Source organism: Trachypithecus francoisi, unplaced genomic scaffold (assembly GCF_009764315.1).
Source record: "Trachypithecus francoisi isolate TF-2019V2 unplaced genomic scaffold, Tfra_2.0 Lachesis_group1, whole genome shotgun sequence".
Taxonomy (NCBI): Eukaryota; Metazoa; Chordata; class Mammalia; order Primates; family Cercopithecidae; genus Trachypithecus; species Trachypithecus francoisi.
In genome coordinates, this window is record NW_022681454.1 from 9,685,184 (window position 1) to 9,713,135 (window position 27,952).

General features: G+C 40.7%; 1 protein-coding gene across 2 annotated transcripts in view; it reads right to left on the bottom strand.

Annotated features, from left to right (window-relative positions):
- Positions 1-27,952, bottom strand: part of CLNK (cytokine dependent hematopoietic cell linker) — a 238,953-nt gene that overhangs the window by 179,084 nt on the left and 31,917 nt on the right. The window contains exon 1 of one of the 2 annotated variants that reach the window (XM_033213754.1): positions 10,098-10,295. The exons of the other annotated variant lie outside the window; for it this stretch is intronic. The gene's annotated coding sequence lies outside the window, so the exon portion shown is untranslated. Of the gene's footprint in view, positions 1-10,097; positions 10,296-27,952 lie in introns of those variants that run through there. 2 annotated transcript variants of the gene reach the window in all.

Sequence of the window (27,952 nt, forward strand, 5' to 3'; positions counted from 1 at the left end):
GGTATGGACACTGTCTAAATGTCCCAGGTATTTTAACAGGCAGGGAGGCAGAAGGGAGGCAGAAAGGAGGGTCATTCTATTCCCGTCTCCATCTGGCCAGCACCACTCACTGGCAGCTTGTCACTGAACACATCGATTTTTCTCATTCTTACGGAAAGCACCAAATAATCACATGTTCATTCTCCTTGCTGTTCCAGACGCATCTTAAACAGACGTTTAGGAACTGGCACTGCTTGTAAATAATCCTCTATATACTTAGAGTTATTTCTGAGTCAATTTTTAGTGGAATGTTTAACAAAAACCTACCACATCCAAAGATTTTAACAATTTGATCACGGAAAAGTTTTCTAATCATGTCAAGCATCCATTTCCCTCTCAAGTCTTATTTATAGGCAGTGAAGAAGTGAAGTCCAGGCTCTTGCAATTGTACAGGGTAGAGTTTACTACCGTATCTGCAACCATTTATGAGGTTTTACTATGTGCCAGTCACATTCCAGATCCTAGGAATTAGAGAGCCTTGAGCATAAAGTGTTATGGGAACACAGAGAAAAATATGTCCTGGAGGTATCTACACAGCTTTCTAGGGAACAGGTTCTTACCCAGCTTTGCCACAACTCCCCTTAGAAGTATCCCCAACTCCCTTTCTCTTGCCTGATTGCCCTGGATAGAACTTCCAACACTATGTTGAATAGGACAGATGTCCATCAATGGTAGACTGGATTAAGAAACTATGGTACATATACACCATGGAATACTATGCAGCCATAAAAAGGATGAGTTCATGTCCTTTGCAGGGACATGGATGAAGCTGGAAACCATCATTCTCTATCACAAACTATCACAAGGACAGAAAACCAAACACTGCATGTTCTCATTCATAGGTGGTAGTTGAACAATGAGAACACATGGACACAGGGTGGGGAACATTACATACTGGGGCCTGTTAGGGGTTCAGAGGGCTGGCAGTAGGACAGTATTAGGAGAAATACCTAATGTAAATGACGAGTTGATGGATGCAGCAAACCAATCTGGCACATGTATACATATGTAACAAACCTGCACGTTGTGCACATGTACCCTAGAACTTAAAGTATAATAATAATAATAATAAAAGAATTAACCGCAACTCCCTCATGGGCTATGATAATGGAAGGGGAAGCAGGACTTGTGGGCTGTGGAGTGTCAGTCTTGCAGGTCATTCTCCAAGGAGTCTTCCTTCAAGATCTGACCCAGATCGAAGAGTATACAACATCTTCTTGCCTTGATTCGGAGACCTTGAGAAGCTGGAATGCCCCAGAAATGGAGCACATCTCATGGTGTTTGTGCATTCACTTTCTATAGGAATTATTTCAGTTTCTATTCCTGGTTAGTCACAGAAATAAAGCCCATGCATAGCTCTCTCGGGCAAAGAGAAGTGACACTGAGGTGTCATCTGTCAGTTCTGCCTGTGGAACCTGGAGTCAACAGCAGGGCACTTGGCATGGGGATATTAATAGGTCCAGAGTCAACTCTGCTGTGGGGAAGCTGAAAGAAGCTCTGAAGGTCTCAAGAGGAGACCACACCCTACCTTCAGGGACTCACTGTCAGGGAGGGACCAGGCAGAAGGAGCCATGTTGGGTGGAGCAGTGTGGAGGTGCAAAGGAGCCCAGGGTCCTCTGGGAGTCCACAAGGAGAGGCTGCCTGTTTTAATGATGCCAATTTATTTCTCCAACAAGAAAAAACACCACTGTACTAAGTGCTAGATGCCAATGCAAATCTAATTGCAAACATCAACATGGGTAATAAAATTGCCCGAGTGTATTCCAGGGCCTAAAGCCTAGGCAAAAGAGCCAGAATATGCTCATAATGAATTTACTTTGGGTTGGAACTCTGTGCTTTCATTTCATTAATACAGTTCCCATATAATTTATAAACCCTGACCTGGAACTCTTTGGGGATCCAAAATGAACCCCACTTTGAGAAACAGTGTGTGTTGTCTCCCTATGGGGCTCACAGTAACCTCCTCTAGGTATAAAAGGGACCATGTCAAAGAGAGGTGCACAGGGTGGCTCACATCCTGAGTAGAGAGGCCCCTGCCTCAACCATCTGTTTGGACCAAACAACCCCATGACTTTGGAGCAAATGGTCTCAATGATTATATTTGATTAGCTCATTAAGTAATTTGTGGTTTGAAAATGTTTTCTAAAGATAATGGATTTGATTTCATTGTTCAACTCCCACTTATGAGTGAGAACATGTGGTGTTTAGTTTTCTGTTCCTGTGTTAGTTTGCTAAGAAGGATGGCCTCCAGCTTTATCCATGTTCATGTCCATGAGAATATATGGACACAGGGAGGGGAACATCACACACTGGGGACTGTTGGGGGGTTTGGGGCAAGGGGAGGGAGAGCATTAGGACAAATACCTAATTAGGACAAAGCATGCAGGGCTTAAAACTTAGATGATGAGTTAATGGGTGCAGCAAACCACCATGGCACATGTATACCTGTGTAACAAGCCTGCAGGCTCTGCACATGTATCCCAGAACTTAAAGCATGAAAAAAAGATAATGGATTTGAGGGTTAAAGAATCACACCTATATTTTAGAAAACTGGAATAAAGAAAACAGCGTTCTGCAGATGAAAGTGTCCGTAAGATTTTTGAAGAACATGCATTCGATTTGGGCATTAAAACCAGGATGTCTGCTTCTGAGCTCAGAACCCACCTGGGGTCTGAGTGAATGTTTTAAGAAGCAGAGGCTTGTTTTATAAGTAGGCTGGATTTTTCACGTGTGTCTTAATCCAAAAATAATTAATACCCTTATGGTATCACAAGCAGTTTAAACAATTGGAAACATGTAACGCAACAAATCGCATTTCCTTGTTATCCTTGAGAACTCTTGTTATCCACTGGGAATTAACCAGCACTACCAAACTGAGCTTGCAAAGAGACATTTACCATAAATATTGCTGCTGCGTTTCACCTGATCCAAAATTAATATTTCATGAAGAAAAAAATGCTTTTAGGGTAAAGAAATTGCTTTGCTCCCCAACATTCGTTACTTATTCCTAGAAGATAATTCTTATAGAAATACTGGCCTCTGTTTATTTTAAAGCTTAGGAAACATCACTCTAATAATATCCACAGCATACCTTCTGGATATAGGAAATGACCAAAAGCAAACTGTGAATGGCTAAAGAAAAGCTTTGAATGAATCAGGAAGGTAGGAGGTAGCTGTGCAGTTAAAACTGGGTCAAGGATCAACAATAAGGTCTATATTAAGGCTTAAGGCTTTTTTTCTCATTAAAACAGGAAAAAAGGAAAAGAGTATCAAACCCACACAATACACATCTGACTTTTTCTGCAGAACCACATCACACATATCCAAAATGGTTAATGATTTTTGGAATTGAGAAAGGGAGCAATGTGTATATATTTGGAGAAGAGGGCCAGAAGTGTATGTGTGTGTTTGCACACACATGTCGGAGCTTTGAGTAAACATGTCAAAATCAAGATTTCTCAGATACAGATGATACTAATTTGGTTACAATTCAGAGTTATATATATTTCTTTAATTTTCATATCAAAAATGAGAAAGTTACATTTTAGAGATGTTCATACTTAGAGGAAAATATATGCTGATTGGATTTCTAATTCTATACCCCAGTCGGGTCAATCAGCTCAATTTAATTAAATATAACATTTAATTTTATTGGATTTCCATTGAGTGGAGGCATGTGAAGTCAAATGGATTGTTATTATAGATTTCTTTTTTTTATTTTCCGAGGGGTAGGAGCGAGTGCTTTCCTAGTTTTTCTGCTATTACATATGGCATATTTTTATAAGACTTTGCAACTGTCTTGTTAATGAGTAACTTCCCTTAAGTATCTCAAGGCAATGTGACTGTGTGTTCATTTTTTATTTTAAATGATTTTGAAAACACTCTTAATGAACTGATGCAATCTATAGTTTCTGAATTTATTATTCCTGTTGAGTTTTGTTTTCAAAAACCATTTCCTTTTTTCTCTTCAGCTGCCTGATTCTGCAGAAAGGGTTTCCTTCCTTTAGTGGTAAGATTCTTTCTCTCCTTTTATTTCATTTTGTGGTGAATAGACCCTTTACCCTTTCTCTTGTTCATTTAGCTTTCTCATGTTCCTTTCCTTCCTCTATCCTTCATTTTTCTTCCTTCTCCTCCTCCTTCTCTTTTCTTTGGACCTTCTTTCTCTCTGCTCTTATTATTAAAAGGATTTTTACTGTTCACATAAAACGAGACTGTAGAAAAATAGTCTCCAAGTTTGCCAAAATCCTAACAGATATTTTATTTTATTATTATTAAGTTTACCTCTGTCTCACCCCCATTTTCTTTTTTTGACTTTCATAAATGATAGCAGAACCACACTGATTAGGGGTAGGCACTTCTAGGCCTGGATTAAATCAGAACATACCCAACTGTGATTATTTCTCCATTGATTGATTAATGCATTGAGATGGTACTGAAGGCAAACTTCAGAGGACAAAAAGTATAAGAAAATAAACTAAGATTTAGGGATTGCTATATATTTACCACAATTTACAGGCTGGCCCTGCGGTGAAGATAAGGGTAAAGATAGATCCAGTAAACCCCACCATTGCCATGAACATCTAAAGGCCAATGGCAAAAGCACTCTAATTTTTTTCAACTGTCATTTATTAAGCACCTGGTGTATGCTGGTGATTTTCTGAGGAGCTGTTTCATGATCAGGAGAGCCTGAAGAATTTTTGAGGGAAATTTAAAATCCAAAGGAGAAGCACAAAAGTCTAGGTAGTCTAAACAAGACTGGAAAAGAGTAATACAACTTATAGTAGTAGTAATACGGTTTAGCTTTCTGTCCTCACCTAAATCTCATCTCGATTTGTAATCCTAGGTGCCGAGGGACGGAGGAGGTGATTGGATCATGGGAGTGGTTTCCCCCTATGATGTTCTCATGATAGTGAGTGAATTCTCATGAGATCTGATGGTTTTATAAGCGACTTTTCCATGGTCTTGCTCACTCTTCTCTCTCTTGCTGTCTTGTGAAGAAGGTGCCTGCTTCCCCTTCTGCCAGGATTGTACGTTTCCTGGGGCTTCCCCAGCCATATGGAAATGTGAGTCAATTAAACCTCTTTCAGTCATAAATTACTCAATCTCAGAGACGTTCTTTACAGCAGTGTGAAAATGGACTAATACAAATAGTAATAATAATAATAATAATAATAATAATACCATTTACTGCTTACCAGAACCATATGTAGGGTATTTTGTTCAATTTGGTTTCTGTTATACAGCAACAATCCAAATGACCTAGATTTTTCAACATTAAACAATCGTGTCATTCTGTGCAAGAGACTTCTCCTGAGCCAAGCCTGTCCAGTGAACAAATGCACAGTGTGGATCCAGATGAGATCATCATTTCATCTGTAACTTCAAGTACATTTAGAACCTAACCCCTGAATTAAACTTCCCTTTGCATAATTAACTCTCTCTTTTTCTCTTCTTTTATTCAGGATCACTTATCTAGCAAGATGGGAGACAAGTCTTTCAGCCTAGGTATGCTGAATTATACAGTGAATTCTACAACTTGAGTCTCAGTTTCTCTAATCTGAAAGATGAAGCTACGAGTGCTCATCCTTCTTTGCTCATAGGATTATTCTGAAGACCAAATGCGATGATGAAAGTGAAAGCACTCTGTAAAGTATAAACTGCTGTGCAAGAATAGTTCCTCAGATAATTACTGAGTAATTTCTATGTATCAGTGCTGTGAAAAACTCTTAGGATTTGAAATTGACTAGGAAGGTATTCCAAAAGAATTTCTATCATTTTTCATTAAATCTTAATATTTCCAGAGGATTAGTACATTTAAGGAATTGTAAGACACCCAAGACTTTGATAGATGAATGATAAAAAATAAATAAGGATATGCTGAAATTAGTTTTCTGCAGAAATCACCTTAAAGTAGAACTTCTTCAGGTCAAATATCTTAAAAAGGGACAAAAGGCCAAGAATCTAAGGAAGGTTTGTTTAAATGTAAAATAAACTCGTAATAATAATGCTAACAATGATGATAATAGCCACTACCATTTACTTTGTATTTAATAATTGCTAGACACCATGATATGCATTTTTATGTACTGAATCTCATTTCTCACCACAAATTCGAGCAGTAGATATTTTCATTCCATTTTATAAAGGATAAACAGAGGTTCTGAGGAGTTAAGTAACTTGCCTAAAACTATATTGCTAGGAAGTAACTGATTCGAACCCATGATATCCACGTCTCAATGAATGGATGCCGTGGTGTAGTGAAAACAGCATGTAGCAGAAGTAGGAGTTGGAATGCAGACAGTGTGGAGGTGTCCTGTGTAAAGTGCCCAGACAGATAAAACTGATCGGGAGATCCCTAGACTTGCCCATGAATGAGGATGTCCTGATGTATAAATATCTGCAGGTAGCCATGGCGCAGACTGACTTTGCAGGTGCCTGTCAAGGCATCAGACCTCCCATAGTTCAGCAAATCCAGCTATTGAAATTACACAGTTCTGACTTTGTGCTCACCAAGCTACTGCCCAATAGCAATTTAGTTTCCGGTGCACATTTGTCTCCTGGGAGGAAATATGCCAGTCATCTGAACTTATAATTTGAGCACACTTGCACAAAATCACCAAAGATGGATGGATAGGCCAGAGTACCAGAGTGGACTGACCTCCTGAGCTCCATCAACTCTGTGTGCCTTGGATTCAATTAGCTTTCTGGGTCTTCAAAACTGATGGTGAAATGTGGTTCTTGGGCCCTCCACAAAAATTCAGCCCTCTCAGAGTTTGGGCCTAGGCTATCAGTCAGCCCTCATCTTTATCTTACACAAAATTGAACACAGAACCTACCATAGTTAAAGATTATCACCCAAACACATGGATATTAAATTTTCATGTTGCATGTAGACCTGTTGGCTTATCTTAGTTCACATGACAAACCATAATACCATTTAAACACAATAGGATTTTGATTCTCATGTATAAGTGTATAGGAAGCAGTGTTTCAATTAGTATCACCAATGAAATTTAAAAGAAACAACTAAAATACATATTTTGCTAATGCTTGTGGTGTATCTGGGAGTTCCTTAAATGCTGTTGGCTAGTTTGGAAGACAGTGATGGATGCCCTGATCATGAACCTGGGCACATCAGCAGGGCACTGATGGAGCACCATGCCAAGAGCAGGAGCTCGGGGCTCGGGTGGACCTGGGTCTCATTTCTGGCATATCCTCCTATTCATTGCATGAAATGGAGCCTGCCTGAACTTCAGAATCCACTTTTGTTAAGTAAGAATTAAGGACACCTACTAAAAAAGTGGTAAATGATGAGCGTTTTTTGTCTATCAGCAGCACTTCAATGGTAACCTGTAAGTTATTGCTCTTTCGAAGACATGATTAGAATTAAGCAGAATAATCACAATAATGATTCCCACGTATTCTGCCCACAAGAGTAACAAAAAATAAATAATAAACACAAAAAGTGGTCCTATGATAGCTCTATTCCACAATTCTGTTTGTGTGTTTGTGCCGAGGGTGGCAGGGGAGGGGGAAGGGCATTATTTTTACTGCTTATATCTAACCTGATGCTTCTCAGTTTTATTGGTAACATCGGTGAATGTTTGGTTTAATTTGTTAAAAAATCATAAATATAATTTAAATTCAGGTACTTATCTCTCTGGTTAATAATTTAGCCCCTTTGAACATTTTATGTCTCTTTGTCATGCTAGAAGGGTAGGTACAGTCTGGAAGAACTCTGCAGAACTCAAGTCTTGGCAGATGTTGGCAGTAGCTTATGATAGTGGATATAACTGCTTCATGTACGAGGATTCAAAAAAGGATGCTTCTAGATCGCCCTCTACTACTCTTCATGTGACCATTTAGCCAGTTCCTGGCTGTCTCTTCTGTGTCAGACACTGTGTGCACATTTGCTCTCACTCTAGAAGCAACACACAAAATGTATTCTTCCACCCAGTTTCAAATTACACAACACCAACAACAGCTAACTGAAGATCAGAGAGATTAAGCTACTTACCTAAGACAAACAGTGAAGTCACACACCAGATTCACATCCATTTTTGACGATCTCAAAGCCCTGTTTCCTTCCATTTCACCAAGTTGTCCTTCCTCATCTTTTCTAAGCCCCAGTTTCACCTTTTAAATGCACTAATATGTCCTCTGCCTACGTCATTAAGTGGTTAAGATCATTCAGGAAGAAACTATGTATTCAAAGGCCTAGATTACATAAGGCTGTGCAACTGTGGAATATTACCACTCTCTAATGAGATTATTAAAATACAATATTTGTAAACTTACGTGTATTAATCAATTCCGTAGTGATTCTGGTCATATTTTATGAATAAAATCAGAGCTGATTTGGAGTGAAGAAAGGAAAGCAGTGGAGACAGAAGCCAACACTTATTGAATACCTGCTAAGTGTTAAGAATGCACCGTATTTCATGTAATATAAATATTATATTATTGAGGCTAAATAATTGTCAATACAAGTCTTATGAGATCTTACTCTATTAAAAAGAGGCAGGAATTGAGGGTCAGATATGAAGCCACATCCCTTGTCCAAATGGCAGAGTCAGGATCCTCACCATTTTGGTCAGGCATCAAATCCTATGAACTTTCTAAGACAGCACCTGACTCGTGGCAAAGTGATCAAGAAACAGAATCCCTTGGTGTTCAGGCCAGAGCTGGCCAGATGGTACAGAAGATTATAAGCATTGGTTTTCAAATGGTCTGACCTAGAGAAACATCTGAGAGGGCTTGTTGGGAATAGGAAAGAAATACTACCATTTAGATGGTTGGTGTCAGAGACTACACAGGAGTGAGTTTAGAGATGAGCTCTGTGAAACTGCAAACCAACACTGTTCACCATTCTGATCAGTTAGTCAGGAAAATCAGTTTCCTTTTGAATTCTGTTACTGATATTAGTGACTGAACAACCTTGCACATATTACTTAGAGAGCTCAAGTTCTTCACCTGTAAACCAGGGAAAGTAATAGCCAACTCTCCAGACCAGCAGGAGCTGAAGGTAAGTAAATGCTAGTTGCCATTCCTACTTCTCTAGGGCATATTGTATCTTAAGCTTCTCAGGATTTCTGAAGCTCTGTCATTTCTCCAGTAGGCCTTCAATTAACCAGGTCTACCATTGTCTTCTTGATATTTGAAATGATTATTCCTGGTGGTTTGGGAAGCCCCTGGAAATCCAAAGAACAACACTATTGAGGAGCTGTGCCACAGTATAGACAAAGAGAGACAGCCAGAGAAACAGCCAGGTAGGTAAGTAACAGACAAGTAATACTCACAACAGAGAAGTCAAATAAGTAAGACTGGTGTAAAGTAATAAAAACAGTATTGATAAAAAGTTCAGACATATCAACACCTTTTAAAATCAAAGTATCCATATTTTGATGATAGTTATTTTCTTTTCTGTCTCACTCCAGTTGATTTGCTTTATCCAAGAAAAACCCAGTAGAGATGACTCCTGGCACTTTTCAAGGTAAGAATTTAACCCCAACTTTAACCTCACTTTTGACCTCCTTACTTTTGTGAGTGGAAGGATGTCTGCTTGATTCCAAAGTCTAAGTCTCCTCTACACCAAAGCAGAAAGAAAATCGTATTACGTTAGGAAATGTTAAAAATATATTTCCACAGGGCTCCAGGAGTTAACTTCTACTTTGAATGACCTACTTTGAATGGAGGCTTTCTTTCTAGGGGGCTTACTTAATGAAAGTCAGCCAGGAAAGCCAACCATGGGGCCTGGTCTTTATATTTCAGTTGCAAACAGTCAGGGAGTCCAAGCTCCAGGAAAAGAAGATTGAAAACATTTAGTCTTTTAATTTTCTGTGGGTAGGTATCTTGATTCCTTCTCCCAAAAGAACGAAAAGATCTTTAACAATTGAGTTAAGGGCTTTCTTCTTGCCGCTTTGATGCTATATAGAAGGCCCTGACTTCCACGTTAGAAACACATTTTTCCTTGCTGCTCAGGTCTTTCCTAATGATCATTTATGACAAGGACATGACCATGAGATGATCACTCAGAAGAGATGGACTAATGAGTTTACCTGAACAGCGTGGAGAGCACCAAGGGATCTGGGCTGAGGTGTCCGTCTCCTGTGAAGAGGGGCGGTGGCACGGAGACCTTGGGGTGCTGGAAATCAGTAAGGCGGTGGGTTGAATTCTTCTCAATGCTAAGCAGTACCCTTCAGCAGAAAACCTCCTGATAGGTATGTTTTAGGCTTGGTTTCCTGTGAAATGCAGCCACAGACCTGAGAGGTCTGACCTGAGGGCTGGCAGGACTTCCTCTTCTTAGGCTGGAGTGCAATACGTGAAACTTTCAGAGTCTGAAATCTTCCAACCCAAAGGGTGTGTTTAAAGACACACGATGTCCTTATGTGGCACTTCATAGTTACCAGAACACAATAAAAGGAACTGCTGGGCAATACTCAAGCATGGAAGGTGGGTTTTGTGAATCTTATTTTGTGAGTCTTACTTTACATGCATAGTGGACATTATCTGTCTTGTAGCTTAATTTTGCAATGGCTTCCTGAGACCTCCCCCCAGACACAAGGACCAGGTGTTGTGGAGAGAACCTGGGAACTAAAGGATAAATGCCTGCCTCTTATTCTTGCTGTGTTAATTATTAGCTATGGGATTTTGGACACTTTGAAGTTTATTTCTCAAGTAGTTTGAGTGATAATAATATTTGTATTTTAGAGACTTTTTAAAAAAATGAGGGATAATTGAGGATGGTATTTCCTTCATTGAGGAAATGATATTTCCTCAGTTGTGATGGAAGGATAGTAACATTTATATTTTAGAAATATTTTAATAAATAAACAAAATATTGTAAATAAAGGCATGCAACAATGTTTAGGCACATATTAGCTGTTTAATATATTTTCTTTCTGCCTTAATCTTGGTCCATTTAAGCTGATCTAGCCGAGTGCCTGTTTACCATTCTGGGGATGTGACATTCTAGTTTTATATAAATTGATGTTGAATTCCATAACAAACTCCAACGTTATTTACAGTAAATTCAAAGGTAAAAGTTTGTATTTTCTTGGGTAAATAACTCTGGTTTTGACTTAACAGACACCCCAAGGAAAACACGAAAATAAGCACTCTTTGAATGTTAATTATGAGTCAGTTACATTGCTAAGCAACTTGCAAGCATTATCCTCCTTAATCTTACTAATAACTGTGTAAGGAACATATTTTAAATCCCATTTTGTAATTGTGAAAACTGAAGACTAGGAACACTTAAGTAGTTTAACCACTTTATTAATTAGCTTTTGCTGCATTAGGAGCTTAAAGCAGTAACTATTTTATTTAGTCCATAATTGTGTGCGTCACTTGCTCACTTCTTTTGGTCTGCACCTGTATTAATTTTTAGGGTTTTCATAACAAAGGACTGAGCCCTGAGTGACAAACAAAACAGAAGATTGAATTGTGTTGTCTAATAGTCTGGCCTCTGGAAGTCTGAGATCAAGGTGTCGACCAGGTTGGATCCTCCTGTGGGCCGTGAGGAGAGGACCTGTTCCAGGCCTTTAACCCCGGCTTGTGGGTATCTTTGTATCCTTGTTTTTGTGTTTACGTGGCATTCTCCCTGTGTTTGTGTCCAAATTTCCCCTTCTTAGCAGGACAGCAGTCACAGTGAATGATGGCTCACTCTAATTACCCAATTTTAACTTTATTACCTCTTTAAATACCCTGTCTCCAAGTCAGAAGGCATTCTGAGGTATTGAGGGGTTAGGACTTTAACAAATGAATTTTAGCAGGGACGTATTTGACCCATAACAAGATCTGATCATCTGGTCTGTGCTAGTGGTTGAGAGGCTGTTGGATGATCTACGATTATCACATTCATACATGTGTTGGTTGACAATCACGTCAGCCAGGTGCCTCTGTTCTCCTCTGCATATCTAACAGGCCAGCTTGGCCCATTTACATGGTGAGTTTGGGGCTCCAAGGGCAGTGGGAGAGGGGAAGCCCCAGCCACCAGCCTTTTCCAGGCCTTTGCTTACATCCTAGTTGCCATGGTCCCATTGGCCAAAGCAAGTCACATGGCCAAGTTCAGAGCGAATGTGGGAGAAGGTTATTCAAGGGGTGAATGAAGAAAAGTGAGTTATTGTGGTATTTATTGGCAAATAATCTAAAATCCATGTTCACATCCAATTGGTGGCCAGACTGCAATAAAAACCCAAGTCTAATGATATGAACATTCCTGCTTTTTACCAAGGAAGAATTGAAGACAGTTTGGTCTAATGAGAAAGTTGATAATAGTGTAGGTGGTATTTATAGCTTTTTTTCTTGGAATATCATTCATTAATTTATTATCTGTTGAATATGTACCATGCATCAGGAGCTCTATTAGGTGCTGAAAAATACAACTAGGTAAGAGACATACCTAATCCTTTGATGGAGTTTATAGCCTAGAAGAGGTAAAAATAAATGAATGGACTTCAGATATATATATAACTACAATTTGTGGTAAATGCAGTGAATAGTGTCTGATCAGACATGTATTGATTTAACAAATAGATATTCACATCCACTACCTACTACTGTCAGGCACTGGGCAAGTTGTGGGGATGTAGAGGTGAAAAAAAAAGCAAAACTTGTCCCTACCTTCATGGAGTTTCGAATCTAATAGAATAGAGAGATATTGGACAAGAAATCAACCATCAAGGTGAGGTATTCAGAGATAGGAACAAAGAGGGCTGTGAAACAAACAAGAGGCACATGTGTTCTAATCTGTGAATTCAGACCAGATTTCCTCTGGGGAGGTGCCAGGAGAGCTGACGTGTTGATAATAAGGAGACATTTGCTAGACCAGAAGTGGAGAAAAAAGGGGAGGGAAGAGGAGAGAAGGAAGGAAAGAAGAAACAAAAGAAATCTTCTAAGAAAGAAGGAAGCAGCAAAGGGAAGAGGAGGGAGGGGAGAAGGGAAGGAGTAAAGGAGGTGTCCGGGAGCACATTCAAGGCCAAAGACATTGTCAGTCCGGATGCCTGGGTGGGAAAAACAGCATAGCTCACTGGAGGAGCCTATATAGAGAAAGGTGGCTGGAATGGAGGGGGAGCAAGAAAGAGCGTGACACAAAAGCAGTAAGAGAGTCTCAGTCTCAGGCCAGCTGCAAGTTCCAATCTGCACGTTCTTGCTGCCTGTCCCACATTCCACAGTTAGAGGGACTCCCTTGTGTTCACCTTCTCTTTGGGTGATAATTAATTTTGTTTTCATTGCTTCAAGAGTTCTTGCCTCTCATCCCCCATTTCCCTCTTGCATAGTTTATTGGGTTCATGGACCCTGAGTCATAATAAGAAGTATAAATCTAGAGAAGTTTGGGTTTTGCCAACCAGGTTACAGTTATCCAGATGTATCACACAGTGGCTGCCTAGATCTGGGCAAGGAATTTGACCGTTCTGGGCGCCTTATGTAACTTGAGGATGATAATACTTACTTGGAGGAGTGGCTCTTAGTATAAAATTGCTTACCTCCTGCAACGGGCTAGTGTGTGCCTGGCTATAATTAGCATGAGCCCCCTTGGCTTTTGTTGGGCCTGTCTCACAGTGCCACTAAAGCATAGCATGGAACCACCAGAAATACTCAGTTGTGGATAAGTGATTTAATAGGGGATGTGCAATGTGTGTAGAGCTGAATCTGTGGTCAAATGGGATATTTCTGAGTCAGTGCTTGATCTAGTGATTCTGTCAAGTTTTTACTTTCTGGATAATCTACTTAAGCATGAAACTCTTGGGTAGATCATGTGGAAGAAATACAGGAAGAAACAAACAAACAAACAAACAAACAAACAAGGGGAAAAAAACCCAAACAGGACTTTTAAGGTTAGTCATCTTCAAGGAGGACCATGGTGCCTGGATGACTGGGAAAGAGCTTTTCCTGGCTCTTGCATGGCCTGCTGGGAGGCTAATTTGCAAGGCTGTCAGGTTTTGGAGTTACCCTGGCTTAGGTCAAATCCCACCCAGTTACACTAATTGGACAAATGTAGATGAGTTTTATAACCTGACTGATTCTCCCCTGTTTCCCCTTTAAAAAGAAGTATAGTACTACTAACCTCCTGGCATTGTTAATGCATGAAATGATAAAATTCTCTTGCAAATACAAGCAGGTAAGAATATATGGGCATAACACATCTGTGAACAACCTGAAATCTATTCAAACTGAAGATGTTGAAAAATTTTTTAAGCTTCGGCTATGCATTTAGTGCACATGAGAAGAAACCGACATTTTTATCTATGTTTTAAATATCATTTTATTATTTTAACCTTTTAATTTTGAAACAATTATAGACTCACAAGAAGAAAAAGAAAGTACAGAAAGGTCCCATGTAGTACCTATCACCCAGTTTCCCCCTGAGAAACAGATTTCTTATGAATAAACATTTTGTGCAGAAACAGATTTGATTCTTAATTCACTTCCTCTTTCTAAAATTGAGGCAATGTGCTGGGGGAAAAATAAAATATGGCAAAACCTTACCTAACCTTCCAATTTTCTCGCTGTTTTTGCTATCTAAGTTTTCTTTTCCTTTATTTCTGTTTTTTTTTTTTTTTGCGGGGACGACAAGGTCTTGCTCCGTCACCCAGACTGGAGTGCAGTGATGTTATCATAGGTCACTGCAGCCTTGAACTCCTAGGCTCAAGTGATTCTCCTGCATCAGCCTCCTGAGTAGTTGGGACCACAGGCACACAACACTGCACCAGGCTAACTTTCTTTAGTTTTGTAGAGATGGGCTCTCCCTATGTTGACTAGACTGGTCTCAAACTCCTGGTCTCAAGCAATCCTCCCACTGAGGCCTCCCAAAGTGCTGGGGTTACAGGTGTGAGCCACTACACCCTGTCCTTTTTTGAAATGTTTCCAACAAGACAAATTAAAATGAAGAAAGAAGTCCCTGGTTTTGGGGAAGCACCCTGACACCATTGAATGTTTGGTTTCATCCTTTCAGCTGGTAATGACGGCCAAGTTCAGGCTCCCATCAGGCAGCTGGTCTCAGGCTGGTATCAAGGCCTGGGATAGCACCTTGCAACTTACTCAAACATACGCCCTCAAAACACAAAAGAGAACTACTGAACACATCGAAGAAGGGTGTATTGTTTGTTTTAAAAATTCCTAGTTCAGAGCGCTATCTCCTGCAATGGATCAAAACCCATGCTTTTTTTTTTTTTTTTTTTTTTTTATAAATTATATGAGCGGAAACCTGTGTTAATTAGTGCCAGCATCTCTGATTTATTACAGTTTAGCACCTGTTTACATTGGTGCCTCAGGCAGTTTGAATCCAGGCCCTTGAGAGGAGCTCAGCTCACACTAATTGCTGTTCCCTTCTCATCTCACAGCCTGTCTCCTTCAGGACACATGCTATGAGCCTCCCCCCAATTAGCTCTGATTTCTTTTTCACAACGTGCTAAAACTTTTGAAAGGAGAATCTCCATGTGAGCTGAAGTCATGTCCTCTGCTGGATTTCAGACATGCTGAATTTAAACTGCCACGGTCTGTGGCATGAGTTAGACAATGTTCATGGCTGCTAAGAAATAACTCCCTGGTCAGCACCTCAGCAAATAAACACAGTTGTCATTCAAACACATCTGGTCAAGTCTGGGAACTATGTTAGGGTGGGGGAGTTCCTACTTTTCTCTCTCCAGCAAGGCCCTGCTTCCTGGCCCAACCACCCTGACTAAAGCATCCCATAGGACAGAAGAACCCAACATGAGTAAATCCAGGGCTCAGTATAAGAGCTCATTGGTCAGAGACGAAGGGGCATTTTAAGGATAATGTGATTTCTGACTTTGTATTTATTTCCTAGCCTCCTTTTGTTGCATTCATATCTAAGTTCTTTGGAAACCACAGAAGCAGAGGTTGTACGTGAATGTAGAAAGAGCTCTTTTTGAAAATCTCTACCTTGGTTTCTTTTACCTCTCTCAGTTCTTTAAAAAATGATAGAAGTTTATTAATTAATAAATATCCATTAATTACAAATTCATTGCTGAGTTCACACTACTTTTCCCCAGAAGGACCTCATGAGGCTAACATTAATTAAGACCTCAATATATGCTATAATTGTGCTAGGCACTTTGCATAAATGCATAATTTAATCCTTACCATAATGATTGTGTTGGTATCATTATTGCTGTTATACCTTTGACCATACCAGTCTCAGATTCACCAAGTTCTCACAATACTGGTGAGAGATGCATTCATGCCCCACTGTCTCCATGAGTCCTCTTTAAGTACCATAAAGGCTCTCAGAACATTGGTAGCTCTGTCCTACTGAGGCCATGGGAGCAGGTAGAGGCACAGGCTACTATACCTGGTGAAATGCCGGTAATAAACAAACACATAAGAGAAAGTGGAGGGCAACACAAGAATGAAACAGGATAATGGAATGAAGAGTGTGGCGTGGGAACTTTATATATGGAGGTCTGAGTCTGCATCTCTGCAGAGGTGACGTTTGAGCTGAAGTCTAAGTGATGAGAAAGACCCAGCCAAGTGAAGCTCTGGAGGGGAGAGAGTTCCAAGTAGAGGAAACACATGAGAAGTTCCAAGGGAAGAATTAGCTTTGTGGGTATAATACGTATTAATAGGTGTTAGGGTATACATATGTGTATGTATTAATGTGTATTGGGGTATACATAAAATATATAATGTGGGGGTATAATATATATTAATAAATTATAAGCTCCTTGAGGGTGGCCACAGTCATTTCTCATCTTGGAATTCATTGCAATACTAAGGACCCACCTTGTATCACCCAGCAATAGTTGAACTGAAATGATGACAGTCTCAACCTCACATTTTCAAATGAGACGGTGGAGTCCTAACTAGGTGAAGTGACTGGTCCCCAAGGTGAGTAGGGGGAAGAATCAAGACAAAGACCTAAGTTCCAAATCTTTTCCGAGCTCAACATAGCTATGTTTCTTAATTCTACATGTAAATGGCATCCATTGCTAGCAATTTATCTTGAGCAGAGCCTTGTTTAGACAAATCTGGCTGGGAGTGTGACATTATCTATAACAGCAACAAAAAAATCTGCTTTGGGTTATTTGCCAAATACTTTTCCCCAAGGTTAAAAACACTGTAGTATTTTTAAACCATGCTGGCAAAATTATTCCCTCTCTGTGCAGGGGCTAAATTGTTGCGAGGGTCTCCAAATTGGCAGGACAAAGGGCCCCGCACCATCTGTCCTCAGATTGGTTGAATTTAGGTCTTGAAGCAAGAATCAGATTAAGAAAGAAAGAAAATAGCACGAAACACCGCCGGGGAACCTCTTGATGAGTTTCGTGTTAGTACACGTGATTGTCAATCTATGGGTGGGACAAGCAGATTCCTAGAATAGAAGATAAGAGAAATAAAGCCAATTTCAACACTTAAAATAAAATTAGATCTTTGACTTTTTTACTGGGACAGGACTTTTCAACTTTCTTATTCTCTCTCCATGCCTCTCTCTTTGTAAATGTTTGTTTTTTTTTTCTTTTCTTTTCTAGAAAAAATGAGAAATGGACCAGAATTACTTTCCTCTCTTTAAGGCAAGTAGAAATAATAATAGCTGGTATAAATAGAGTAACTGACACTTTTCCAACATTTTCCTGTACTTTGTTTTCCTTCATTTGAAGTTTAGTCTAAATGTACGAACTCCTCAGCATTATTTTTTGAGATACAAAGAGGTTAAGTTCCAAGCCTTGCCTGGATCCTACAGCTCGTAAACTACTGGGCAAGGACAAGCTCAGATCTTTAACCCTCAGATCACTTGCCCTTGCCAGTATTTTAACAGAGATATAGCAAAGTTGAAAGTGAGGGCTGCATTCACAGGCAGTGGTTAGTGATCCCGTGACTCAGGTTCTAAGCCTGGACTTCTTTGCACAGCTTCATGGTCTCCTTGAACGCGAACACTGTGAGACTGGGGTTTTGAGTAGCAGCATGGCCCCCTAATGATCAGATCCACACATGGAAAATTCTCAATATATTTTATGACAGACTGAGACCCTAAGAAGGAGATTATACAAATGCAAAATGTGGAGGAAATAATTCTAAGGCACAATAATGAGAAAACAAGGAAACCTTTTCAAAATGCATGCTACGCGAGGGTGGGGTTTTGTCTCACTTGAAATCTAACATGTAGAATATTCTCAGCCACACAGTAGGTGCTCAGTGAATATTAACAAAGGAATGATAAAACTTCGATGGGGCTTGGGATTTATCTGCATTGTTCATGCTCTCCTCCCAGCATCTGCAAGAGCACTCGCTCAGCATTGTAGATTAGCAGATGGAAAAGAGGAAAAGAAAGGGTTAAACAGACTTCCCAATTTATGCCATATAATTTGACCATTAAGCCAAATGGGTCCATACTAAGTCTTAGATCAAGGTATGGCTCCTGTATTGAGAGACTATCTTATGTGGATTGAGCATGTATGCGGATCAATCTGGGGACATAATTTTCACAATAGACTGGTTAGTGTGTATGTGACACACTTCAGCTGGGGAAGAAGCACTGATTCTGTGCCATTTGGGAACCAGCCGGACTTGCAAGATAGCTGTTTTATTTGGTTATCCCTGAGCCTGGTATAAGGAGCCTGGTAACAATGGATGTAAAAGGGATTCGTAGGTGTAAAAGCAATGTGAAGTGATTCTGATGTTGCTGATGGGAGGAAAGACTCAGGAGCAAAGTTGGTTATAATTACAGACTGTATTTGCTCAGCGATATTTTGGTTTTGGAGCCTGTTCTGGGTTGCATTGCCTCTCCCAAAGGAATGGGTTGGGAGTCCTAACTCCTAGTTACATTAGAGTGTGACCTTATTTGGGAAAAGAGTCTTTGCAGATGTAATCAAGTTAAGATGAAGTCACTTGGGTAGTCCTTAGCCAAGATAACTGGCACCCTTAAAAAAGAGGAGAGCTGCACAGAAAAGAGAACTTCATTTGAAGAAACAGAGACACGCAGAGAGAAGACAGTCATGGGAAGACAGAGGCAGATATTGGAGGTATGTGGCCACAAGCCAAGGAATGCCTAGGGCTGCCAGAAGCTGAAAGGGGCAAGGAAGGATCCTCCCCTAGATGCTTCAGAGGGAGCATGGCCCTGTCCACACCTTGATTTAGGACTCTGGCCTCCAGAACCCTGAGAGGACTCACTTCTATTGTTGTAAACCACCCAGTTGGTGGCACTTGTTCCAGCAGCCCTAAGTGCCTGATACAGAGCCATACGTTTATGACTCTGATGCATCAGTGTTTTGAAAATTCCTATAGAAAAACAACATTTGTGCCTAAAGAGTACACATTTTTAGTTCCCTGTCCCTTTTAATCCTCAGTGAAACCATTGTTTTTAATAGATGCTATCTCAAATTAAGGATCTGAGATTTCTTAGGGATGCATATGGACCGTAACCATGTGCTGCAGAGTGAGGAGATCGCAGTTTGAAACCATTTTGCAGCTCCAGTGGCCAGAAATCCTATGAATAGCAGCTATAATTTGTTTAAATAGCACTTGAGATAGCGCAGTCAAATATTCTAGGCTTTTCAACAAAAAGACTGTCGTATCTTCTGGAGATGGTGTACCAGCTTCTTCAGCGTTTGTTATTGGTGGTGGTAGAGGCGAGGGAACCATTCCTAGGCCCTGTCCCTAAATCATCCCCGAGAATCCTACAATTGCCACGTCAGTCTTTTCAGCAGCAGAAGCACCGATGACATAAGTACAGGCAAATACACTGCCTCTTTTGCTGATTCCTACCAGATTCCCAAATTCTATTTAATGTCCACCCTACCAGGTGCGACGAAGTGTGGGCCTTCTGCTTACCATTCACGCCTTTAGACACCTTGAGCCTGAAGGTAAGGAACAAGGGCACTCACAGTGGCTGGGCATCTGTTTACACCCAGGAACTGTGCAAGTATAGTCATGCACTGCATAGGGATGTTTTGGTCAATGATGGACTGTATACACAACGAAGGTCCTACAAGGTTATAACACCATAATTTTACTGAACCTTTCTCATGTTGGATAAGTTTAGATACACAAATACTATTATGTTGTAATTTCCTACCATATCCAGTGCAGTAACATGCTGTACAGTTTTGCAGCCTAGGAACAATAAACTATACCACATAATCTAGCTGTTGTAGGAGGCTATTCTTTCCTAGGTTTGTGTAAGTACACTCTACAATGTTTGCACAACTATGAAATCAACTAACGATGCATTTCTTAGAACTTCCTGAGTCATTTAGTGATTCATGACTGTATTACGTTATGGTGGTATACTACCATCATTTCTCAGAGTGGGCATGATTTCCATTTAAAAAGAAGGAGATCATGCAGCATTTGTCCTTCTGTGCCTGGCTTATTTCACTTAGCATGATGTTCTCTAGCTTCACCCATGTTGTTGCAAAGACAGAATGTTCTTTTCCAACGCTAAATAGTGTTCCATTTATCCATTTATCTGTTGATGAGCAGTTAGGTTATTTCCATATCTTGCCTACTGTGAATAATCCTGCAATGAACTCACGGAAGTAGAGAGTGGATGGTGATTGCCAGAGGCCTGGCAGGGATGGAGGAGTGGACTGGGAAAGGGGAGATAGGATCACAGGATACAAAGTTTCAGACAGAAGGAGTCAGTTCTAGTAAGCATGAGAGCTATAGCTAAGAGTAATGTATGTTTCAAAATTGCTACCAGAATACATTCTAAATGTTTCCATCACAAAGAAAGGATAAGTATGTGAGTTGATGGATTTGTTAATTTGCATGATTTAATCATTCCACAATGTATACGTGTGCCATAACCTTACATTATACCCCTTAAATATATGGACAATTATTTAATTGAAACTTATTATTTCTCAATTTATTATTTAATTGACAATTATTATTTGTCAACTAAAAATAAAAAAATGAATAAAAGGAAGGAGATTAAAGCTGTGAAAACTTGAATATTTTAAAATCAGAAAGCAGCTGGGTCTGTGCTTTAACTAGCTCATACCTGGCCAACTCCAAGCCGTTCCGTGCTTCTCCTTCTCTCTCAAGCTAAACTCAGTGGCCCGCTCTGTGCCTGCTTCTCTTTAAGCCTGTCCTGGCCTGTCAGGGCCGCCCAGATCTTATGATAACAAAGGTGAGAGATGAGAAGGGGGTCATATTCTCGGAGTTTGAGTCATATTCTCGGAGTTTGCTTCCGTATCCCCACAGCCTGGTCAAGGCCAACTTTCCAAGTACATGGTGTACCAGCCTATTTTGCACAAAACATAATGAAGACTGAAGAGGAGAGGCATTTCTAGCTTGGAGTTTCATTTAGTTTCATCTGTTACCCCTACAGAGTGTTCCATTCCCCTGCTTTGTCTTTGAGAATCTCATCTTGTCCTTGTTCACAATTAACAATTAGCGCCCTTTTTTTTTTTTTTTTTGTTGAGACGGAGTCTCGCTCTGTCGCCCAGGCTGGAGTGCAGTGGCCGGATCTCAGCTCACTGCAAGCTCCGCCTCCCGGGTTTACGCCATTCTCCTGCCTCAGCCTCCCGAGAAGCTGGGACTACAGGCGCCCGCCACCTCGCCCGGCTAGTTTTTTGTATTTTTAGTAGAGACGGGGTTTCACTGTGTTCGCCAGGATGGTCTCGATCTCCTGACCTCGTGATCCGCCCGTCTCGGCCTCCCAAAGTGCTGGGATTACAGGCTTGAGCCACCGCGCCCGGCCCCTTTTTTTTTTTTTTAAGACAGGGTCTTGCTCTGTTGCCCAGGCTGCAATGCACTGGTGTGATCTCAGCTCACTGCAGCCTCCACCTCCTGGGTTCAAGGAACTCTCCTGCCTTAGCCTCCCCGGTAGCTGGGATTACAGGCGCCTACCATCCTGCCCAGTTAATTTTTGTATTTTTAGTAGAGATGGGTTTCACCCTGTTGGCCAGGCTGGTCTCAAACTCCTGACCTCAGGTGATCCACCCACCTCGGCCTCCCAAAATGTTGGGATTATAGGCGTGAGCCACTGCACCCAGCCTAGAGCTTCTTATCTAAGTAGATGGCCTGAGGACGAGGTGGAGCCTGGAATCCGTATCAGATGGGTCTCGTGTGCTACGACAGGTCTTTTTTGGCCTTGCTGCTCTTTAGTCCTAGGCCATCTGTGTAGACCCAGCTCTGGCTACAGTCACACTCAACACGGGCTTCATCAGCTCCCTTTGCTGCATCTGCTCCAAGGCTACTTCGCAGCCTGCCAGCACCCAGCCTGATGTCTAAGCCTTGAGCTTCCTGCTGCAGCGCAGAGCAACCCAATTGCTGCTGAGGCATGAGATGCTTTCGGGCTTGCTTGAGGCCCATGCATGAACCACCTGGCAGTCAAGGGGAGCTGAAACTCTGTGGGTTTTAACTTTAACACTGGAAGATGTAAGCTGGCAAATAAACTCCTTGCCCTTTTGTCCTCCAGGGAAACTCCTCAGGACACAGTGGCCTGTAAAGGCAATAGAAGAAGAGCACCACAAGAAAGTGAGATGGAGCAACTCCTTGGGCACGATACAAAGCACTCCATAGCCGAACATCTTCTCCTTGTGTTGGTTCTCCCTCCCAGCCTGCCAGTTTCCCATTTGCCCTCATTCCAGCCTCCCTAGGATTGCCTTCTCAAATGAAGTAGTCAATCGTAAATGCTTTATGTTCTGTTTTCTGGGAAACCCAGGTCAAGACAAGCTCCCTCTGAGATTGACTTTACAGTGTTCTCTCTGGATCAATCAGGATATTTGTAAAAATGCAACTTCCAGGGCCCTTCCCCAGACCAATGATTAAAATCTTTGGATTTCGCGCGTAGAACTGTGCATTCTAAACAAATTCTCCTGGTGATTCTTACGCATATTAGTCTGAGAACCTGAACTCTAGTCTAGACTGAAGAAGAGGGCAGGGCATATAATCAATTTTTGGTTTCCTATTTCTTGGAACAATTGAAAGATCTCCAGCTATGACTAGTAAACCCAACTGTCACCCCTCAACGTTTCTACATTTTCTGCCACAGGTGAATGGTTCCAGACACACATGATTGCAAAAGAAATACTAAAATCCCTTCATAAAAGTCAGTTGTGCACCTGGACTCAGGGTTACCATGGAGATTCAAGGCAGCAATCTCACATGCCTTCTCCCACCCCAAAGTTACCCATGAGGAATTCCTGAGTTTTACTGTGATCCATTTAACATCCGGAGTTCAGAGACACGAATACTTGAGCAGGCAGGGGCTTCTTGAGAACTAAGGCAATGTTAGAAGAGCCTGCATGACTGCCATAATGAGGAAGACTCTGCTGGAGCTGGAGTCAGGGTGTCCAGGAAATTCCAGTCCATCATCTCTCTTGGTGAGCAAAAGAAGCCACTGGTGGTCTTTGCAAGTATAAGTGCAATGAAAACAAGATTATGGCAATGGATGACAGTGTGAGAGAGAAAAGAATTATCACTTCTTCCCCCTCTCCAAATAATTCATTCTCTAAGTTCAGCAGTCCAACAAGAATGGCTTCTCATGCCAGAGTATATTCTTCCTGTACTTAGGAGGGCCACTGGGTGTGCAGAGAATAAATTTGCTTTTAGTTTTCTCTTTGCTAGCTCCTCTTTGGTGAAGCTGCCTAGTGGTTCCCAAACCTAAATTGGCTCTTCATTCTCCTGGGAACATTGAACTGTACCCAATCCTTCTAAATTTTGATCTACTCACTTGAACAACGGCCACCTTGCCTTTGCTTTTTTGAATTGTGAGAATAAAACACAATTTTATAGGCTTATTATAAAAGAATCATGATATATAATATGAATTCAAGAGATTGTAGATACTAATCCTCATCCTCTCTATCATTATGATCATCAAACAGAACCTTGAAGACCAGAAAAGGGTGTATGTCTACGGAAGTGCTACTGTTTTGTGTTAATTTCCATAACATAAGTAGGTGTGTGGGGGTAAAAGCTGCAATAAGCAGATTGTAGTTCAGAGTTAAGACCTTTATGAGAGGTGAACATCCATGAACTATTAACTCAGGAGGTGGTTTGTAAATTCCTTGTCTAGTTATACGTCTGCAAATTGGAAGGCCCTGGTGGTGAGAACAGTGTCATTGGTGGTGGTGATTTTATACTAGATAACATTAAAGACAGTTTCCAAACTAGCAATTATAGGGTTTTATTAAATATTATTCTGAATATATTTATAAACATGGTTAAATTTATAGGGACATTCTGAGGGCAAGGTCCATACTGCAGTTGAATCTTTGACCCTTGTACCTGGTGAAATACCCATGCCATTATTATGCCCTTAGTAAATGTTAATTGCTAAGTAAATACATAAATACATAAATGGGTGACTAATGGAATAATAAAATGTGATGATATGTATAAGACAGGTTTGTTCATATTTCCGAAAATCTGTGAAGCTAATTTTGTTCTTGGTGCTCTCTGCTTTTTTCTTCCATACTCAGATCCACCTGTCCCTTCTGTCTCTTGACAGAGCTCCTTCCAAATTTCTCATATTTCTCAGATAACTTCACCTCCTAACCAAAATCTGCAAGGAAAGGTCAGGGAGCATCTTTTAACTTAAGTAGTGAAAGAGCTCTTGTGAACCCTAATTGCGGCAGTTAGTTTTATGTGTCAACTTGACTGGGCCATGAGGTGCCCAGACATTGGGCCAAACTATTCTGGGTGTGACTGTGCGGGTGCTTCTGAATGAGATTAACATTTGAGCGAGTAAAGCAGATTGCCCTCCCTACTGCAGGTGGGTAAGTCTAATCCGATCAACCGAACACCTAAATAGAACAAAACGGCTGAGTAGGAGGGAACTCTTTTTGTCATGGCAGCTTGAGTGGGGACATTGGTCTTTTCCAGCCTTCAGACTCAGACTTAGAGATTAAATCTTTCTTGGTCTCAAGGGTGCCAGCTTTTGAACTAGCACTTACACCATTGGCTTTCCCAGTTTTCATGCCTTTGAACACACGCTGGAGCTACATGTCGGCTTTCCTGGGTCTCTAGCTTGCTGATGGTAGATTCTGGAACTTTCTCAGCCTCCATGATTGTATGAGCCAATTCCTTATCTTTCTTTCTCTCTCTCTCTGTCTCTTAAACACACACACACACACACACACACACATGCACAGTCATACTTCCTATTTGTGAGGATTGGATATAAAAACCCATGGATGTTCAAGTCTCTTACATAAAATGACATAGTATTTGTATATAACCTATGTACATCTTCTCTCTCTCTCTCTATATATATATATATGTATGATATATGTGTGTGTGTGTGTGTATATATATATATATATATATATATATATATATTTTTTTTTTTTTTAAGATGGTTTTGCTCTTTTTGCCCAGGCTGGAGTGCAGTGGCACCATGTCAGCTCACTGAAACCTCTGCCTCCTGGGTTCAAGCAATTCTCCTTCCTCAGCCTCCCAAGTAGCTGGGATTACAGGTGCCTGCCACCATGCCCTGCTAATTTTTGTATTTTTTTTTTAGTAGAGATGGGGCTTCACCATGTGGACCAGGCTGCTCTCAAACTCCTGACCTCAGATGATCCACCCACCTCAGCCTCATAAAGTGCTAGGATTACAGGCGTGAGCCACTGTGCCCCGACCCTCTATATATTTTAAATCAGCTCTAGATTACTTACAGTACTTAACACAATGTCAATGCTATGTACATAGTTGTTATACTATATTTTTATTTGTATTATTTTTCATCATTGTATTGTTATTTTCCTCTAATATTTTTAAATCTGTGGTTGGTTAAAACGTGGATATAAAGGACTGACTGTGCGTGCATACGTGTGTGTGTGTGTGTGTGTGTGTGTGTATCTTCTATTGGCTTTGTTTGTGTGGAGAACCCTAATATACTCACAAAGTTTTTGCATTTCAATAGATATCAGAGAAGAAACAGGTTTCACAAAGGGAAGAATGGCTAGCTATGGAATAAGGCATAATGAGATGAAGAAGATGCTGACTTTGGGGGTAAAGAAACTGAGAATTACAATTATGATAAATGAGATAGGCTACATAGTATATCCAATATCAGAATTATTCAGTAAATGCTTTGGGATTGATATGATTAGTTTACAAGAAACTGAAGGCCATTGTGGTTACAACAACAGCTAGCAGGTGGAACCTGAACCTTGGAAACAAAGCCTGTCTAACTCCAAAGCCAAATATATATCCAGGCTGACTTTACAGAGATCTTGGAATTATTTATTATTTTGCAAGACAGACTTAGGTGGGTTGCTATTATACATTCACAGGGATTCACAGTTTCCAAAAATCTTTACCTCATTCAAATCTCAGAACCCAACTTGTGATGCAGGTGACATTTAGAATTTTACAGATAAGGCAGATTAGGAAACTCAAAACAGAAAAGAGAAGGATTTCTTAGTCATGCAGCTCGAATGCAGTGGTCATGCTGGAGCTCAGGCCTCAGGACTGTAAGCCATGTGACCCTTTATTTGGTGCAGGTGGGTCGTAAAGGAGTTTCTGCTCTTCTGTTAAAGCTGGTAAAGCAACAAGCATGGTGGGGAAAATTCCCTACAAAAATCTCTATGTCTTTCATACAGTAAAAGAAACATGGTTTTGCGTAAACAATGGCAAACTAATACACAAGTGCCGCTGTGAAATGACAATATTGATTGTATATATGTATATCTTCTATATGTACAAAATGATGTACATATAATTACACAGACGTTTTGTATTCAAAAATAAAATTAGTCAACTGTTTTACTGCTTTAAACATTTCAGCAAATTATTACGACTAAATTGCTGGAAAATCGTGATAACCGTCTGCACCTGTAAAAGCTTTTACCAGCTCTCTAACTTTTGCTTAGTCAAAATTTCTCTGAGCCCTCAACTCCTTCTTCCAATTCTTCCATAAAGATGTCCATGGAGCTATCACCATCCAACCTTCCCAGCCACGAATGAGATATAGCTGTTTCATTTGTTTGTCAATATTTTGACAAGGAAATGCTTACACTCATGCTACAGATTTTGCAAGCAGACATTGTCAATTTCAGGCTTGGTTGCATCTATTGCCTGTGAATGTGAAATAAAAACTCCCCCTTAAAAGTATTATCTTCCTTGCCTCTCAGCCAGTGTGGTTGAAGGTGCTCCATAAAACATGTGTCCTAACCCTGCTGTATCAGACTGTGTGTGTGAGAACATGGTGGAAAACCAGCATTATTTGCTGCTACTGCAAACCTTTACTGAACTCCTAGCCCTTGCCATGTCCTGTCCTAGATGTTGGGAGGAAAAATGAAACACAGTCCCTGTTCTCAAGAGCCTGTTGTGCTGTGAGATACTGAAAAGAAATAGGCAAGTTGTTTGGTGAATGAAAGTGTAGAGACATGCATAAGGAACTGGGAATGAACCTGACAATATGCGGGAGTTGATCCTAAGAAACACTCACATAGTGCTTGCCACACGCCAACACAGAAAAGGCTTCACGTTTATTAGCTCATTTGATCCTTACAATTACTCTGTGAGGTAGATTGGATGATCCCCAATTTATAGATGGGAAAACTGAGGCACAGAAAGGTGAGGTGACATGGGGTCACCAAACAAGTACAAGTACATCTGCTTAAAGTGAAATCCAGGTAGACGGGCTCCGGAGTTCATACTCTTAAGAGGAATCCCGCACCGTCTCAGTAGCGGTCAGTGGGAAGTGGGAAGTGGGAAGCACATTCCATGCAGAGAGAGCTGCCTATTCAGAGGCAAAGGCACTGAGAAGGCATGGCAGGGGTGCAGATTTTCCACTTGGCACATAGGTGTGAAGACCTGAGAACCAAGAGGTGAGGCTAGACAGGTCAGCATATTTACCCTGCTCCTTGCATGTAAAGACGTCCCCAGTTTATTCTGAAGACAGTGAGAAGCCATCGAAGATGTTTTATATACAGGAATGGCATGATCTAATTTCCATTTTCCATGAGGTCATCTGCAGGAGCAGATTTGTGGATAA